General features: G+C 54.9%; 1 protein-coding gene across 3 annotated transcripts in view; it reads right to left on the reverse strand.

Annotated features, from left to right (window-relative positions):
• Positions 1–16,932, reverse strand: part of ZFHX3 (zinc finger homeobox 3) — a 533,455-nt gene that overhangs the window by 161,364 nt on the left and 355,159 nt on the right. For 2 of the 3 annotated variants that reach the window (XM_040571666.1, XM_040571667.1), the window contains one exon: positions 13,088–13,456. The gene's annotated coding sequence lies outside the window, so the exon portion shown is untranslated. Of the gene's footprint in view, positions 1–12,428; positions 12,544–13,087; positions 13,457–16,932 lie in introns of those variants that run through there. The other variant, XM_040571669.1, reaches the window with a different exon arrangement.

The following is a 16,932-nucleotide window of genomic DNA, read 5'->3' on the forward strand; positions in this document are numbered from 1 at the left end:
ACAGAGCCCCTCCATAAATGGGAAACATCCATTAAACTATGTCCAGGCAGGCATTTTCAAAACAGTGTTTAGAAATTCATTACCTCCTTATCTGCAGTCAATGAGCATGCCTGGTTTCTTAGAGAGGCTGCAGCATGACACAACTAAACAGGAGCCAAGTTTGAACATTCAAGTAAGATAGAAAGGACGAGCTTCTCCACCACAACAGATAATACATACCTAAATGGTTTTAGGAGTATTAAAGCTGAAATATTCTAGACTGGATTTTTTTTCCCACCTGAACATAAAGAAGTCACAAAAGCTTCTAAAAGCAGCTCCTACTCTCGTGTCCTTCACCACCTGATTTAGAAACCATCCTTCTTGTCCAACCTCTTGAGTATGTGTTTGCAGGAGTAATGAGTCCTGACTTGGAAGCCAGTTGTTAAGCTCACATTTTCACTCTGGGGTATAAAGTTTTTCTTCACTAATGACTTTGTACAGAATAAACCACTAACAAATCTTCAATCTGTAGCAACAATCAGAATCTGATGGCTTTATACAGGAATTGCTCTTTAATGACCAGGAAAATGGGCATCTATATAAAGATGTCCATTACTGTTGGAGGACAAAGCTGAAGTGATGTGAAACTGAGCTGAATGTTGTACCGATGTAGCTAAATCACTATAGCAACTGATGGAGGTAAATTAGTGCAACACCCTACACGGACATTCAAGCGTCAGCCAAAGGAGGACGTGATAAAGCACTGCACACAAGCAAGCGTGTCCACGGGCTAGGGTTGCATCTGTTTATCCCTGTCTGAAGTGTTTCAACAAACCTGGTAAAATTTTTTCACTTGGGCCTGTCTTAGCACACAAGTTCAGCTCTGAGTTAATAAAAAGAGAGCCCTTTGCTGCTGCAGATAGCAGAAAAGCATCAGTGGTCCCGATGGGCTCAAGTCCAACGCCACTTTTGCACAAGCAGAGTACACAGCACTGTCAGGTGTGTGGCACTACACCGGGCTACACGCAGGCGGACGCCTCGCCTCGAGCAAGCTCCCCGTCAGCCTTTGGTATTCAGATGTGTATTGCTGTGCAGTCTAAACACGCTTGACTTACAAAGACAACAGGAATACTATGCAAACACAGCTGACATCCAGGAGCAAAATCCAGCCCCAGTACAACCTGCCATCAGGGAGAAGAACATGACATGTGCCGGCCGAGGCAGCTCTCGGCTTTCACCGGTGGCCCGCACATCCCCCTGCCACCCCCTCCACTACATACAATTATATTCCAGGGTGCTACAATGCTAGCAGAGATGCAAAAGACTGTTTCTAAACGTTATCTTGCAATTGCTTAAATAAAAACAAAATCAGTTTTAAAACCTGCAGCAACTATTTGTTTTGTAACTGCAAAGAACACTAAATAGAAGAGTGAAGGGTTCAAAAATGACTGGGACTATCAGAATCCTAACGAAGATTGGAAGTCTCTAGGTCAGTCTGGCTGGAGAGACAGGAAAGAGGACATGGAGACAGTCAGTTAATGAACGCCTTGGAGAACTGGAGATAGCTCCTTCAGAGCAACACTGACCACTGCTACTGCAGAAGACCAGAAGGAAGCAAAGATTTTGTTTTATATATGTATTTAAGGGGACCAAAACAGAAGTAATCTAGGCTAAACAGCTGCTCTGACATGCTTGCCTTTGGCAGGAGTGGGAGGTAATGACAGAAATCAGTGGGGCACAAAACCTGCAGCAGAGGCTTGCAACAGCACAGCTGGAGCTGCACAGGTGCAAAACACAGCACTGCCCACGGGCAAGAGCTCAGCCTGCAAACAGCCCAGCTGCACGCATGCTCCAGAGGGAAAGTTGCTGGAGAAACTCATGATTAGAGGCAGGAAACCCCACACAGCCGAGTGCGGAAGAATTGCCACTGCAGATTTTAGCAATTCCTGTCTGCAGCCACAAGCAGAGCTGCTGGCTCCCAGCAGGCAGGGCCCCAGATGGGGAAGAACCTTCGGAAGGGCTCGGCTCCCCCTTCCCAAAGAGCTGCTGCAGGGAGAGTCCTGCAAGGCTACGCAGAAATCCTCTGAGTCACACTGCACTGTACTCCTGAAAGAAGAGAGAAAGAAGTAAAAGGAAGAAGATACAAAGGAATAAAAATCACTAAAAGCAGTGCCTTCTTGTACAGCAGCCCTTTACCAGATGCATATTCAGGCCCTATTGCAATGTGCACTTTAAGCTCACACGGTAGCAAAAGAAACGGCCCCTGCTATCACTCGTGGGGAAGGGCACTCTTTTCTGCTTCTGCACTACCCCCACTGTGTTTCAGCACAGCAGTTTCTGCAGTGACACACCGTATCACACGATTATTTCAAATTAAAGGGAAGTTGGAAAAAAATAAAAAAAGAAACAAAAAAGACTGAGGAAGCTTTTTTTTTCTCCTCTCCTTTGGCAGAGTTTTTCTTACCCAGGTCTCTTCCCTAAACTACTTCCCTATGCCACCGCACCAAAGTCCTGTGCCAGCAAAAAGAAAAAGGATTCAAGGCAAGACTGCTCTAAGCAGCAGCACTGGCTTCAAACACATGCAAAAACTATGGCCTCTGTAACACTTCTTGCTTCTGACTCCTCTTACCCCTGCATAATAACACAGGCAGCGCTCAGCTCTGCGAGAGATTTCCTTGCCAAGTCTCTGTATACATGAGTAAATGACAAATTCATGCATGCGAATGCAGCTTGATTTTCTCACCATGGTATAAACCTGCTTGCGGACATTCTTATTTTGGTTCGAAATCAACTAGCTTCGGTACAGCTTATAACTGTTTCCAATTCAATTAAGCCAAACTAAAATAAACCATTCTTGAACTGAAAATAATGTCCACGGGGCATTCTAATATGTAAGTATTTCCTTTGAAAAAATAATAATAAATCAACGCAAACTTTTCTAAGTAGGAAGGTTCGCTAGTAAGATGAGCATATTTGTTATGAAAATCTTTGAAACCGTCAGAATTAGAAACCAAGCACAGCTTTTCACAAGACACTTTTAGAGCTGAATTGTATTGTTTATTTAAGACAGTTAAAAGGATATCACCAGCGTGAAATGAAGTCAACTTCAAAGTCACACAGTTTCAAGTCCTAAACATGCCACAGCAATCTCATTTTAAGAAAACACATGCTCTATTTTTGTTAAGTGTTTCTCTTCCTCTGCTGCGCAAGAGGCTCATGCAAGGAAGAAGGAACCTTCAAACAAAACAAAACACATTTACACTCAACACAATGAAATTGTTGAAGAACAAAACCTCTGTCCTCTCTGTTGCAGTACCCAAAGTAGCTGCTTCTACCAAGACAAGCGCTTTTGCACCATTATCTTCTCTAGTGAACGATCTGTACTGTATGACTCTGAGTCCTGTTTTATTTCTAGTTGTCAAGAAGGCATGAGCAATCCCTGAAAGCAGTGACAAACATCAATTTTGCAGCTGAAACCTGCCCTGGGATTCCCATGTTTTATCCATTGTATCCCTGCCTTACACCTCCACCCAGGCTTCAGGGATCCAGAACATTCTCCCGGGCCGGCGCTGCTGAGCTTCCATGGAGGGACGTGATCACCAGGACCCATCCACGGAGCCCCCAGGAGCCTGCACGCCAGCGACCCCTGCTCCCACCACCCCACCAAGGTCCTGAACCCAAACACCGTCGGCCCCAGCAGAAGCCCAGGAAAGCCGGAGCCCAAAGCTGAAGGCACAGAACGAATCCTGCAGCAAACAAGAACTTTGCTCCCGAGCCCTACTCTGCCAGTTCATCTCTATCGAGGTGGCACTTCCCTGCCTGCCTCACAGAGCTGCGACTGCAGAGCTTGCTCCCTGCTTCAAGTGAGCCACTGCTGGCTTGCGCCTAGCAGGTCCAAACCCTCTGCAAAGCTCCGTGAGGCATCCGGCTCCTTCTGCACAGGCCAAGGCAGGCGGTAGGGAGGGAGGTGGCCTGCTCGCGTTCTTTGCTTTCTGTAATGAGCCACGCACTTGGGTATTTCTTCCACGGCCTCAGCAATTCAACAGGCTGTGCCCTGCACTGTCCCTCCCCTCCTCACCAGAAGAGGCCTAAACGTGCTTTTGACAGGGGACTGAACACAGCAGACAGCTGTATCAGTGCCGAAGACCAGCAACAGAGAAACCACATAATCCACAATCTCCAGAGCATAGCCACGGCTTCTTGCAGAATCTCATCAAAAGCATCTCACTAATCATCGCTGCTTCAGGGGCTTGATACCCAGAAGCACAGTGGGTGAAAGTGGCTGAAAAAGACGGCTGAAGGAAGAAAAAACAGAGTCCTGACATCCAGGTCCTGCCTCAAGTAACCAGACCGTGTTTTACCAGATGGATGGAAATCTCTTCTCCAGCCAGCACCCATCACCGCAGAGACGCGGAGTGACGTTACCCAGAGAAGCATCAGTGAACGAACAGTTGGCTGGGACGCTCCCAGTTGCGTCGCCAACTGCACTAGGACCTCGCAGGGGGCTTCTGGCAACCAGGTCTATGGCCCCAACGCAGCTGGGAGATCTCAAGGGAGAAGCAAGTTACGTTCCCCCTGCCTGCACACTGACCCCAGCCAGCCAGCGCTCCGCAGCGTAGAGCTAAGCCTTCCTCCTCGGCTTGTTTCGAGCAATTCCCTAGGCACTTTCAGAATTTTGCTCCGTTGCTTAGACATCTGCAGTTTCAGGTGGAACCGCTGCAAGCCTGCCATGAAGGGAGCTTTTCATGCAGGGCTGCTCTGGCACCAGACCCACCTGGGGAATTTCCAGGATCTCATGCAAACCTCCAGGACTTCCATTCTGCTCAAAATAACAAGAAAACAGGGGAGAGACTGCTTAAAATAAGACAGCCAAGGGAAAACTCCGTGGCAGCTCTTTCAGACAGCCCCTGCCACTGGCCAAGCAAATGGTTTCTGAAACGGCAGCAGGCACAAGGTGGTGAGGCACTGTCCCAGGTGCCAGGCATCCTCGGCCAGCACGCAGCACACGTCCCGCTCCACGCACGACAGCGCAGCACGCGGAGGGCACAGGGCGCGCAGCACTGCTCAGTGCACCCTGTCTGCCCTCCTCCAGCACAAGCCTGCCCCACGGACAGTTCTCCTCCTTCCTTACCCCACGGCCACCAACACAGCTCAGCTGCTGGCCCGCGCCTCCACGCAGCTCTCCTGGGGTACAGGAGCCAGCACGACTCCTGTACGAGCTCATCCCGATGAACACGAGTTCAGAAGGTACACCTGCCACGATTTCACGCATTGCGCTGCTGAGACTCGGAGCCTCTAAAACAACAAATGCTGACGCACCAGTGCGGTGTGCTCCAGAAAGCCACAGAAACAGGAAGGATGAGGAGATGCTACCAAAGGAACACCAGCCGCCCACTTCTCCAGCACCAGAGCATAGGTTTGAGGCACGACCCAGCGCGTGGAGTTGTCCAGGCCCCTCCAGGAGAACCTCTTTGCCCCCAGGCCGACTCCTCGGCCCCACGGGTGCTCCTGAGCCCCCAGCCCAGGCACCCGCTTCCTCTCCCCCATCCCGGCGGAGGTGGGTGCGTCACACGCCTGCCGTCAGGCCGAGCTGACGGAAAACCCGGCTCAGGCGGGGAGGTTCACACACACGCAACCCATACGCAAGGAAAGGTCAACAAAACCAGGACTCCAGGCATCTGCTCGTAGCAAGCCTACAGAATAAGGCCTGCAACAAATGCAAGCAGCAACTGCGCCCAAGGCAGGGAAACAGGGCGCCTGCCAAGAAGCCCGGAGGTACGGCTGTGCACCCACGAGGCAGGTAACGCGCGGCTCTGCCACCACGAGATATCACCACAGCTGCGTCACCCCAGCTGGTCACCCTCCTCTTCTGAGATGCCAGGACAAAATCCCGCAGCACATTCAAGGCGTTGGGAAAACAAGCAGGTCTACAGAACGAACTAATTCTCTATGTATAACGTGGACAGAGGAGGAAAGGACATCCTTCTCCAAGACCTCCTACACAATCACAGCTAGAGCCCTACAGCTCCAGGTAGGAAGATATTTATGTATGTACCTGAAAGCAGCAGGAGCAAAGCATAACAGCTTGCGAATTGTCTGGAAGGAGGAAAAAAAAAAAGGGAGAAAGTAACACAGAACAAAATTTAAGGATGTAACAATACTTTGGGAATTTAAGATACATTATGATTTTTCATAATAAACCCCCACTTACAGTCTCTGCATGTGAACCAAGTATTATCCCATTTCATAGTCCAGCTGAGGCAAACATTTGGTGGCTTGCCCAAAGCCAGCGTCAGAACTGAAACGGATCCTCTGACTTCCAAACAAGCTCACAGTGTTAAGCTGCTTTTAACTGTATGAAGATGAAAAACAGCCAGAAGAAAGGAACTTGGAAAGGAAATATGCAAAACTAAAAGAGACAAAATTAACAGGAGAAAACAAAAGAGGACAAATTTAGGCTCAGACATCTGTAGGAGCTTTCGAGGAGCGAACGCACCAACGCTGCAGGCCTGTCTCCACGAGGAAAGGCTGGGATTCCCTTTCCTCAAAACCGAAGGCGAAAAAGCCGACTGCAGCATCCTGCAGGAGCCAGCAGCGCCCCGAGCCCTGTGAGTTGAGGGCGAGGATCCATGAGGCTCCTTTCACCTCCGGCGGCTGCGGCAGGGCCATACAACGCCCAGGACACTTGTCCGTGCCCCTCGTCCCCACCACTGCTCCAAGGAAGGGAAAATCCCCTCTCCCTTCCCCCAGCGCCGGAGCAGCTCTGCCCAGTGGCACGGGCATCCGGCTCCAGCTCCCAAGGGCCACCGCTGAAGCGCTCTTCCCGCTGCTGGCTCCTCCTAATAGCTTTATGTAAATCACACTCGACTCTCGCAATTTGCCAGTGTGCATTACACTGGGGGGGCCGGGGGGCGCTTCGCGTTAGACATCAACAAAGCAGAAGGTTAATTTGAAACTCACAGCCCCGCTGCTGCGCGCTCGTCTCTCCCTCGCCCTCCCTCCCCGCTCTCCTTTCTGTGCAAAGCCTGACATCTACAGTTCTGTCTGGCACAGTCAGGGGCTGCTCATCGGAAATGCACGCAAGGACACGGGTACGGCGGCCAGGCGCTCCGGCTCCTCCGGGCAGCACGCAGCCGCTCCAAAGGGGTGTGCTGGCTCCCAGACCAGGCAGGCACAAAGCAGCCTCAGGGCAGAGCAAGGGCTGCCCGGCACCGCTCCTCGGAGGGCTCTGAAGAACCCCAGTGCTGTGCGGTGCCACCACGCAAGCTCATCTGCAACCAGCTCCCACCACCACGTATCGACACCTAACGTTGTCGAATGGAGAAAACCTAAGGAGAGCGACGGCCTCATCGCGCCGTCTCAGCAGCTGGATGCAGGAACTTATCCGCACCCCAGCACCTCAGGGGCAACCCTTCTGCTCTGCTTCTGGAGGTGTCCCAGCTTCTGCAACACAAGAGGTACAGGTGAAACACACAAGCTGCCGTGCACAGCCTGAATTCAAAATGCCTTCAACCTGCAGGTTAAACAACTCTGAGTAGTGAGCCGTGAGCCCTGTAACCCACAGGCACATACCTGTGACACCAAGCAGCTCTGTGCTTCGAGCACGCCCCCCACTCAGTCTCCTGAGCCGGCCTCCAGGCCTTCTAGCGTGCTTTCCCACTATGCAATCTCTCACCAAAAATACCTTGATGAAGGATCCCAAACAATACGCACCTGACCTCAACCCTCATCCCAAACAATACGCACCTGACCTCAACTCAACTGGCTGCACCTGTACGTCCTGCTCGGCTCCCCCTGCTCTGGGGACATGGAGTCCAAAAACTATCAGCCCATCACCAGACAACACAGCCACTCAGGAAACCTGGCAATCCCGCCTAGTGTGATCAAGCACCTCACCACGATGTTACTGTGAGTATTTAAATGCACGCTCTGAATTCTCTGGTGAGCATTGTATTGTTTGTGCAAGGCAGTCAGTGGTGGCGTGGAGAGAGGAGGGTTAAAACTCCTGCCACCAACCCCAGCCGACCAGCCATTTTGGGGCCAGGCGAGCACGGCCACGAGCCCGACACCAGCCTGAGGCGTGTTGGGCGCCTCGCTCAGCAGCGGGGTTCTGCGGTGGCCCCGAGGTGCTGCGGGGACGCTGTGGGGTCAGGAGCCGCTTCTGGAGCGCGACCGCTCCCCCCCCAAGCAGGGACTGGCTCTCCGCAGGTTTGCTTGTGCCATCAAAATAAACATTTACTGAGAGCTAACGTGTTGCAGGCCGCAAAGGCTCAACTTTCCCAGATACGGGGTTGGGGGAGGATGGGAGAAAACCTCTTACCAGAGCTGCTAAATGCATCGGCTGCTCCAGCATCAACTCCCATCAAAGGCACCAGAATAACTCAGCCCTTACGAGACTTAAGATCTAAAAGCCAAGGGACTACAGGGATAGCGCCTTCCTACTCCTCAGCAACGCGAACCGTACGATCCAAATCACTGGGAAATGTTTGTTTTCTGGGGGAAGGGGGGAAATTACTGCTGCACTGCTTTGCCTTTTATTATCAAGAGGCATGTTTGGCACTTGTGACATAATGAAATTACAATCAACAGCCAAGTATCTTCCTCACGGCAGCAAACCCAAGGGCGAAGCAGGGCTGCTCGCGGTGGAGGAGAGCTCTGGACAGAAGCCGTCCAGCGGCCTCCGAGCCAGCGCCTCCGCTGCAGGCGGCTCCGTGCTGCTGCCAGGCAGGGCCGCACCGCACCGCGGGCTTCCTGCCCCGGCCAGGAGCCGTTTCAGATGGGAACCAACTTTTTACAATATTTACGCTCTGTCTCTGAACATACACAGAGCGCGCACCTGGCGCGGAGCACCGCCGCTCGTCAGCCGGCGGTTGCTGTGGAGATGAACACCCACCTCCCCGCGCCGACAGACGTGTCTGTCCAGCAGGGCAGATGCTGCCCAACCCCAGCGGGACCCACAACATCTGGGGGGAGGACGAGGAGGAGGAGGACGAGGAAGAACACCAGCAGAAGCTGGTGCCTGGCCCGCTGCCGGCCCCACCGGGCAGGCTGGGAGCAGGCACGGGCGCCCACGTCCAGCACACGCCAGCGAGGAGCCCCAGCTTCCCAGCCGCCAGGGAAGCCCTCCTCATCCACCTTTTTTTTTTTTTTTTTTTTTAAACTAGCTGGAATTTATCTGTTTCTCCAATCCCTGCCTACACACAAAACCGACCTCAGGAGCAAATAAAAATGCATGAATTGCAGATCAGAGACAAAGCAGGAGGCGGGACGGCGGCCGGGCTCCCTCCTGCCCTCACCTCACCCCTCGGCGCGAGGCAGTTATATTTAGGTACGCGCCACGGTCTGCGGTGCCGAGGCCCCCCTCGGGCACGACGCAGAATGCAGATTTTCCAGACAACAGACCACAACAGCTCCGTCAAAACCATTAGGGGCGGCTGCGCCCAGGCCTGCGCACAGCTGTCCCGATTCCCACTCCGCTGCCACTGCGGCCCTCGACAGCTCCACCGCCACGCGCTGGGCCCTGCCGGCCCCGGGCGGCCCCGCTCGGCCGCAGCGCTGCTCTCGCCAGGCCGCTCTTTTCCTCCAGCACACGGAGGTGTAAACCTCCCGCAAGGGCCACGACACCGCTCCAGTGGGGTGGGGGGCTGGGAGGGGACACCCCACTGCAGGAAAACAAAGGAAGAGCGAGAGGGAGCAGCCCCGCAGGCTTCCCATGCTGTGGCCCCCAGTGACGGTCGGTCACGGCACCGCACCAGAGGGGCCCCAGGCACGACAGCAGCATGCGGAGAGGGCACGGAGCGGGAACCGGTGGTGCCTGCGTGCCAGCTCGGCCAGGGCAGCCCCACCGCCGCACAAAGGCCAAACCTCGGGCACGCTCCGGCAGAGGAGAGCGACAGCCGTGACACGCTTGGCCTCTCCGAAATCGCACGGATCTCTCCCATGCAAAGACACCTTTGACTTCAAACACCGCGCCCGGCCCGGTATTCGTGCAACCACCGCCACTGGCCACGAGAAGATGGTTGCCGAATGACTCCCGCTGCAGCGAGCAGGGCTGGCACCGACGGGAGGGAACTCTCGCTCGGGGGAGCGAGGCGCCACCAAAACGCAGCGTTTGAATAAAGTCTACGCAAAAGCCTGCTGTTCATTATTCAGCTTGACCACGCACCAGTTTTATTGTTGTTATCACTATTACTATTTTGGAAAGCAGAGGGAAGTGCTAACAGGGAGCCAGATGCGGCCGGCCACGCATCCATCGGCCGGGGGTTCTGCGATCCCTGCCGAGGCTGCCGGCCCCGCCAGGGCAAACGCGCAGCCCCGCGCCGCTCCTCGCCTCCCGCACGGTGCCGCGGGGTTCCCGCAGCAGCACGGGGGAGGCCGGCGGGTCCCCGCCGCTGTCGGGGCTGCCGCCGTCGGGCCCTGCCGTGACAGCGGCCGCGACAAGGCCGCGCCGAGGTGCCCGGCGCGCACGGGGCCGCGCAAGCCCCCGCGGAGCCCCGCGCCCCGGGAACAAAAGGCGGGGGCACGGAGCGGGGCTGCAGCCGCCTGCCCGGTGCCCGCTGCGCCCCGGGGGCCGCGGCCGAGAGGGAACGGCCGGCGGGCGAGCCCCGCGCCTGGCCGCGGAGGTTCTCGCCCCTCTAACGCGCCTTTTGTTCGCTTTTGTTCCGGGCCCGAGGCCGCCCGCGGAGCGGCACCGGGCCGGAGGGCAGCCCCGGGGGCCGGGCCCCGCGGCGCGGCAGAGGGGGAAGGCGCAGGGGGCAGCCCCGGCCCTGCCCGCCCCGCTCGGGACGCGCCGCTTCGACGCCGCCCGGGGCCCCGATCCGCGGCGGCGGCGGCCCCGGGCCCGTCCCGGCGCAGGTGGCGGCCCCGGCCCGGCCCGGCCCCGCCGCAGCCCCCGGCCGGCCGGGGCGCGCCGCCGCCGCCGGGCCCGCGCCAACTTCGTCGGGGCGCGCGCGGCGGGGGGCGCGCGGCCGGGGCGCGGGGAGCGGCCGGAGCCCGGCGCGGCCGCGGCGCACCCAGCGGCACGGCGGCGGCGCGCTCCCGCCCGTCCGCGGCCCCGCAGCCCCGCTCGGTAATACCCCGGGACTGTAAATCTATAACCGCTGCAATGATTTAGTGATTAAAAACACGATAACGTATTGTGTAACTGCAAACCACAGAATCCCTGCCAACTCTGCTCCGAGATACAGGAACAAAAATACAGCAAATGCGTTGCTCGCAGCGGTCTTCCTAAACTCAGCTGAAAGATTTTAATAATAATGATGATGGAAAGAAAACCAACCCTTGACATCAGAAAAGGGCCGGATACAATGCGAGGCTGGAAAAAAAATAATTTAAAAGACAGAGTTTTAAATACGATTCTTGCTCTAACAAATTACAATCTAAACATGCCTCGCTTTTCTCTTTTTAAGTTTGTCGTAACTGGAATAACTGGTCTTGTGTGATGTCTTGCATATTCAAAGTGCTTTGTAATAGGATACGGAGACCAAACCTTATTTGCCTAAACTCAATGGGTTTTATTTTTTCCCCTCTTCCCCCCCCATTTCTTTTCCTTTTATTCCTCCCCCCCCCCCTTCTCCCCTAGAAGGGGGGGGGGGGGGGGCAAAAGGAAAAGCAAGCTTTAAGCTGTAAAGAAAATACCTGAAAGGGGAGGCTGCGACTCGTAATATGGCGAGGAAAGCCAAATATTATATATATATTTTTAAAGGCAGCTGTGGGAGTTTTGGCCTCTAAGCAGCCAACTTGACCCCATTCTCTCTATTCTCTTATTTCCCCCGTCGCAGGATTCCTGCACCTTCAGTCAGATTCGAACTCAATGTGACCCTAAGGAGGGAGTCACCGAGCCTCCAGAAAATTGCTCCATATTAAACAGGAGCGAGGAGAGGAGAAAGACAGACAGACAGACAAGGAAGACGCGCATATATTGCACGGCCACGCAGTACTGGACGTCCCCAGGAGCAGCTTCAAGCACAGCTTGAAAGAGAAACAGACCTTTCTCAAAAAAAAAAAAAAAAAAAAGGAAAGAAAAAAGAGCGGGGGCAAGGAGTTTAGCAATTTCAGAAAAAAAAGAAAACCCAAAACCCAATTTATAAATAATTCACACTTTAAAAAAACATGTGTACGTGCTACATGCATACGCATACACACACACACACACGTACGTGTCCCCCCACACAAGCACATACTCTCCTCCGAGGTTTAGTTTCAAAAGAGTATGAATCGCCTTCCCTCTGAAGGCGAGGAGAGCAGTTTATTCAGAGGAATCAATAGGAAAGAGCATTTGCAAATATTTAGATAAGCGCTGTGCGATTCAGCATTAAGTAATTAAAAACTGAAACTGAGAAAGGGGGGATCGGCCTACGGTGGCGTTTGCTGCCTTCACCTCTCCCATCCCCCTCGCCGCATTCTTTCCAAAACTGAGCCTGCCCGCCGAAAATAAAAATAATAATTACTCTCATTTGCAATTCTATTCCGCAGCACGTCCCGGGGACGGGGCCACGCGGGCAGCGCGGCCGCGGGGTCCGGGCGGGGGGCCGGCCGGCCGCTCGGCCCGGGGCGGCTCCGCGGAGTTCTTCGCCCCTTTGTTTCCGGGGCCCCGACTGCGCGGAGCCCCGCGCGCCCGGTCCCGCCGGGGCGGGGGGTCCCGGCGGGCGTCGGCGCCGCCTCCGCCCCGCGGCCTCGCCGGCCCCGCGCCCGGCCGCGTCCCCCCGCGGGCCGCCGGCCCCGCCGCCCCATCGATTATGCAGATGGCGCGGGCCGGTGCCCGGCTCCGCGCCGCTCCGCGCCGCCCGGCGGCCCCGCGGCCGCCCCGCCGCACAAAGCCGGGCAGCGCCGCTCGGCTCCCGGCTGCCGGCGCTCCGCGGCCGGGGCCGGCGGGCGGGGCGGGGGCTCCGCGGGCGCGCAGCGGCCCCCGCGGCGCCGGCACCTGCGCGTCCCCGGCGGCGGCGGCGGGGCTCCGGGCCGGCGAGCGGCACAAAGTTTGCTGGGGGATCCGGGGCGGTGGGTGGGAGCGGGAGGGAGGGGGGGCCGGACCAGCCCCATGCAAAGCAGCCCGGGCGCCCCGAGCAGGAGGAGCCCGCGCGGGGGACAGGGCAGAAAAGTTGCCACTTACGCGGTCGCTGCTCCGGCGGCGGCGGCGCTTTTAATCCCGGGCGGCGGCGCGGGGGCTACAGATCCCATGCAGGCTGCGGCGGCTGCGGCGGCAGGAGCGCGCTCCGCGGAGGGGCCCGGGGCAGCAGCAGCGGGAGCCGGGGGCAGCAGCCGGAGCCGAGCGGGAGCCGCCGCCGCCGCCGCCGCTGCCCAGCAGCGGCATCGTTGTCGGGGAGTTTGCAGCCCCCCGGAGAGAGGGGGCCGCGGGCGGCGGCAGCAGCAGCGGCGGCGGCGGTCGGCGCGGGTCGGGTCGGGGCGGAGCGGCGCGGAGCGGAGCGGAGCGGGCGGCGGGGCTGGCGGTCGCCGGAGCAGGAAGCGCCCGGACTCAGATCTGATGATTGGGAAGAAAAAAAACTCTTTGGATCTTTATTCTGCTAATTAGTTTCCTGCAAAAAATGGCTGATTAGTGCAGTGCGCATGTGCCTCATTACCCAGGCACGACGGGAAGGGCTAATTAGCCACCTTCTGGATCAATAAGATTCAGCCCAGGCGGCGGGGGAGGGAGCGAGCGAGCAGGAGCGGGCGGGGGGAGCGCGGCGGCGGCGGCGGCGCCGCACCGAAACTTGGGGCAAGCGGCCGGCCCCCAGCCCGCGGCGGGGGGGCTCCGCGCCGCTCCGCGCAGCGCCGCGCCGGGGAGGGGGCGCGCGGCCGGCTCCGCACCGCTCCGCACCGCTCCGCACCGCGCCGCCGGCCGGGCGCTCGGCGGGGCCACCTGCCCCCGCGCCCCGGGCGGGGCCGCGCCGCCCCGCGCAGGGCAGGGCAGGGCAGGGCGAGGACGACCCCCGCCGCCGCCGCCGCCGCCGAAGTTTCCCCGGGAGGAGCCGGGAAAGTTGCGGCCGGCGGCGAGCGCAACTTTGTGCCTGCGCCCCGGCCCCGGCCCCCGCGGCGCCCCCAGCGCGGGGCGGGCGCGGAGGAGCGGCCCCGCGCATCCCCTCGGTGCGGGGCGGCCCCGGGCCGCGCTCCCCGCAAACTTTGCGGCCGCCTCTCGGAGCGGGACAGCTGATCGATACGGCCGCGGGCAGCCGCGCTGGGAGCCGGGCTACAGGTTTCACCAGCCATCGCTGGCAACAGCTTTGTCATTTTCTAAAAATAAGAAGCTAAAAGTTATTGTAGAAGAAGGGGCTTTTTTTGTCCCCTGCACAATATGCCTTTTGTGAGTTTAATGCCATTCCGGGGCTCTCTATAGCCCCGGACAATGGGGAACTCCAGGAGGCGGCTGTGCCTCTGCCTTTTTTCTTTCTTGCTTTCTCCTTTCTCCCCCCACCCCCTCCTCTTCCACCCCCCCTCCTTTTTTTTTTTTCCCTTTTTTTAGGAAAGGATGCAACATTCCTCCAGTCCCAACAGAATCTCTGGTTTGATTAAATAAATACTTCTCTGGTGTTACGGTAACATTTTTTCCCCTTTCTGTTTGCAGCCATTTCTGATTGTTATTTACGTTTTTTTATTTTTATTTCCAGCAGCTTTTTCCTCTCCAAGCCAACCTTGGTGAAAAATGTAGATGACTGCTGGGAATGGGGGATTTGAATTTTAGGAGGTGAACCAGTAAAGAGCCTCAATCCAGGATTCAGGAATATGTTTTCTTCATCTTCCCATAAGAGACTGTTTTGTTACTGGCAGAAGTGCAGCTGAATTAAATCATCTCTTTTGAAAACCTAAAGAAGCTTTCCAAATTGCATTTTTTTCTTTTTTCTTTTTTTTTTTTTTATTGGTAACCTAAATAATTAACTTCCCGGTTTGTTTCATAGCATTGAACAAGGAATGCGGTTGCGGTCAGTTTTTCCATTTTGGAGAACCTTAATGTAGATGTATTTTATACTGAAAGGTAATAAACTGCATGTTTGTTAGTATTTCTAATGAAATGTATCAAGCTTTCCATATTTCTTAACATGGTGGTGGTCATTTGAAATTTTGACAAGTCCCTTTAGTGGGATGGGGGGGTAAATGAAGAGGAAAGCTTCCTAGGAATTGAAGAAAGGCTGTACTAGTTGATACGTTACTGGAAGTGTCTTGCATTTGGAAGATTTAAGAATCAAGGTGCCATGGTTATTTGAATATTATAAATGCAGCACTGAATGTGTACGGTTAAAATGCGCATGCTGTGTATGAGGTCTTATGGCTTGTTAAATGAATAGACTCCAGTGCATTGCTTGTTTGTCTTTAAAAGCTGCCCTTAAAAATTTGTCTGTTCCTGCTCAAAATGTGTGTGTCCAGCTTTATGGAGGAGTAACTGTAATATTATTTTCCCTTCCAAAAAAAAAAAGGCAAACCCCAACCCAGCGAGCCCTCAGGCAAGTAGAATTTCTCAGGGCTGCTTGGTGCGCTATCTATAAAGGTGCATGTAATTTGTAACTGTTGTTCTTACTGAATGTGGAACAAACGTGTTTTGACGATGAAATTGAGGCAAGAATAAAGTAACCCTTGTCTTTTAGTAGTTGGTATAACTTACAAGAAGTGCGTATTTTCACTAGAGGCTGTAGATCCAGTGGACCCGTCTGAGAATGGGTGCTGCCTGCGTACACTTTTTGCAGAGAAAAGAAAAAGTAAACATGTGGAGAAGGTGGCGAGCAAATCTAATAACTTTGCTGATCCTCCAGAAATAGGCACCTTAGCAGTAACACGTGCAAATGCAGAGTCTGGTAGTCATGTACGTTTTCTTTGCATTTGCGTCGCAAATTCTAGTTTTGTGTTGCTGTCCTTTAATTTCCCATGACAACATATGGATTCCATAAACGCAAACATGCCGAAGTGCGTCTGTCTGGGTAGTTAACACAAACCAAACATCCCTCTTTTCGGCAATCCTGCTATTCCTCTGGCTGTGCTGCGCTGTGCCCTCCTGTGACAGTCTCTTGCCGCTCCTGCATTCTTGTCCTTTTATGCTCCCACGGTGATCCCGAGTGCCCCGAAAGGGAGGAGGGCAGCGGTCGCCGGGGTCAGAGGCGCCGGGAGCGCGGCTGCACCCAGGAGCGGGAGGATTACGCGGGAAGAGGGGAGCGCACCGCGTCCCCCACCCCTCCTGGGTGCTGGGTCCAGCCAGAGCAGCCTCTGCTGTGGGGTCAAGTCCTAGGGCATCTCACTCCCCTCCTGGTAAGGGCAGAAGATGAGGCAGCGACCGCTGCTACAGCTGCGAAGAGAGATGCAGCCAGATGAAGCGGAGGACAAAGATTTGCCCCTCATCCTGACCACAGGCATTCAGAGGCTGAGAAATGGAAGAGTTCCCATTTTTACCGGGGTGCAAAAAGAGGTGGCGGGGTGTGTGTGTCTGTGTGCGCAAAGAAGGAAGCGAGCAAGCAATAACTGGAGCACCAGCCAGATAGGCAACTGTACAAATAGCAAAATAAATCGAAGGAATTAAGGAGTAATTCGTACAGTAATCGTTAGGTACAACATTCAAACTCATACGTGCACACATTTCTCCTCTAGAAAATTAACTTCCATTAAGACTTCTTTGTTCTAGGTAAGACAAACCAGTTTCTAAAATACAAGGAGACTACCCTTGCTTTAATTGGAAATCTTGATATGACCTTATCTGTAATGCTACAGATGCCTTTTTCTATATATGTAGCTTTACGTATCCTCGGATTGGATCTTTGGTTCAAATGCCTTTTACTGTGCTTAGAAAAAATCTCTCAGTATCAGATCTGCAGGAAAAATAAGACAGATTTTTCCCATGAGAAACTTGTTAAAGACACTTGAATTATTAAATTAACCCTATTTTTTCTCTTGCAGCATATGTGACATATTTGTACACAGAATCATATAGTTTCATTTATGTGTTACTTTGAATAAATGAAACTAATACCAGTGCTT

Source organism: Cygnus olor, chromosome 12, assembly GCF_009769625.2.
Source record: "Cygnus olor isolate bCygOlo1 chromosome 12, bCygOlo1.pri.v2, whole genome shotgun sequence".
Classification (NCBI taxonomy): Eukaryota; Metazoa; Chordata; class Aves; order Anseriformes; family Anatidae; genus Cygnus; species Cygnus olor.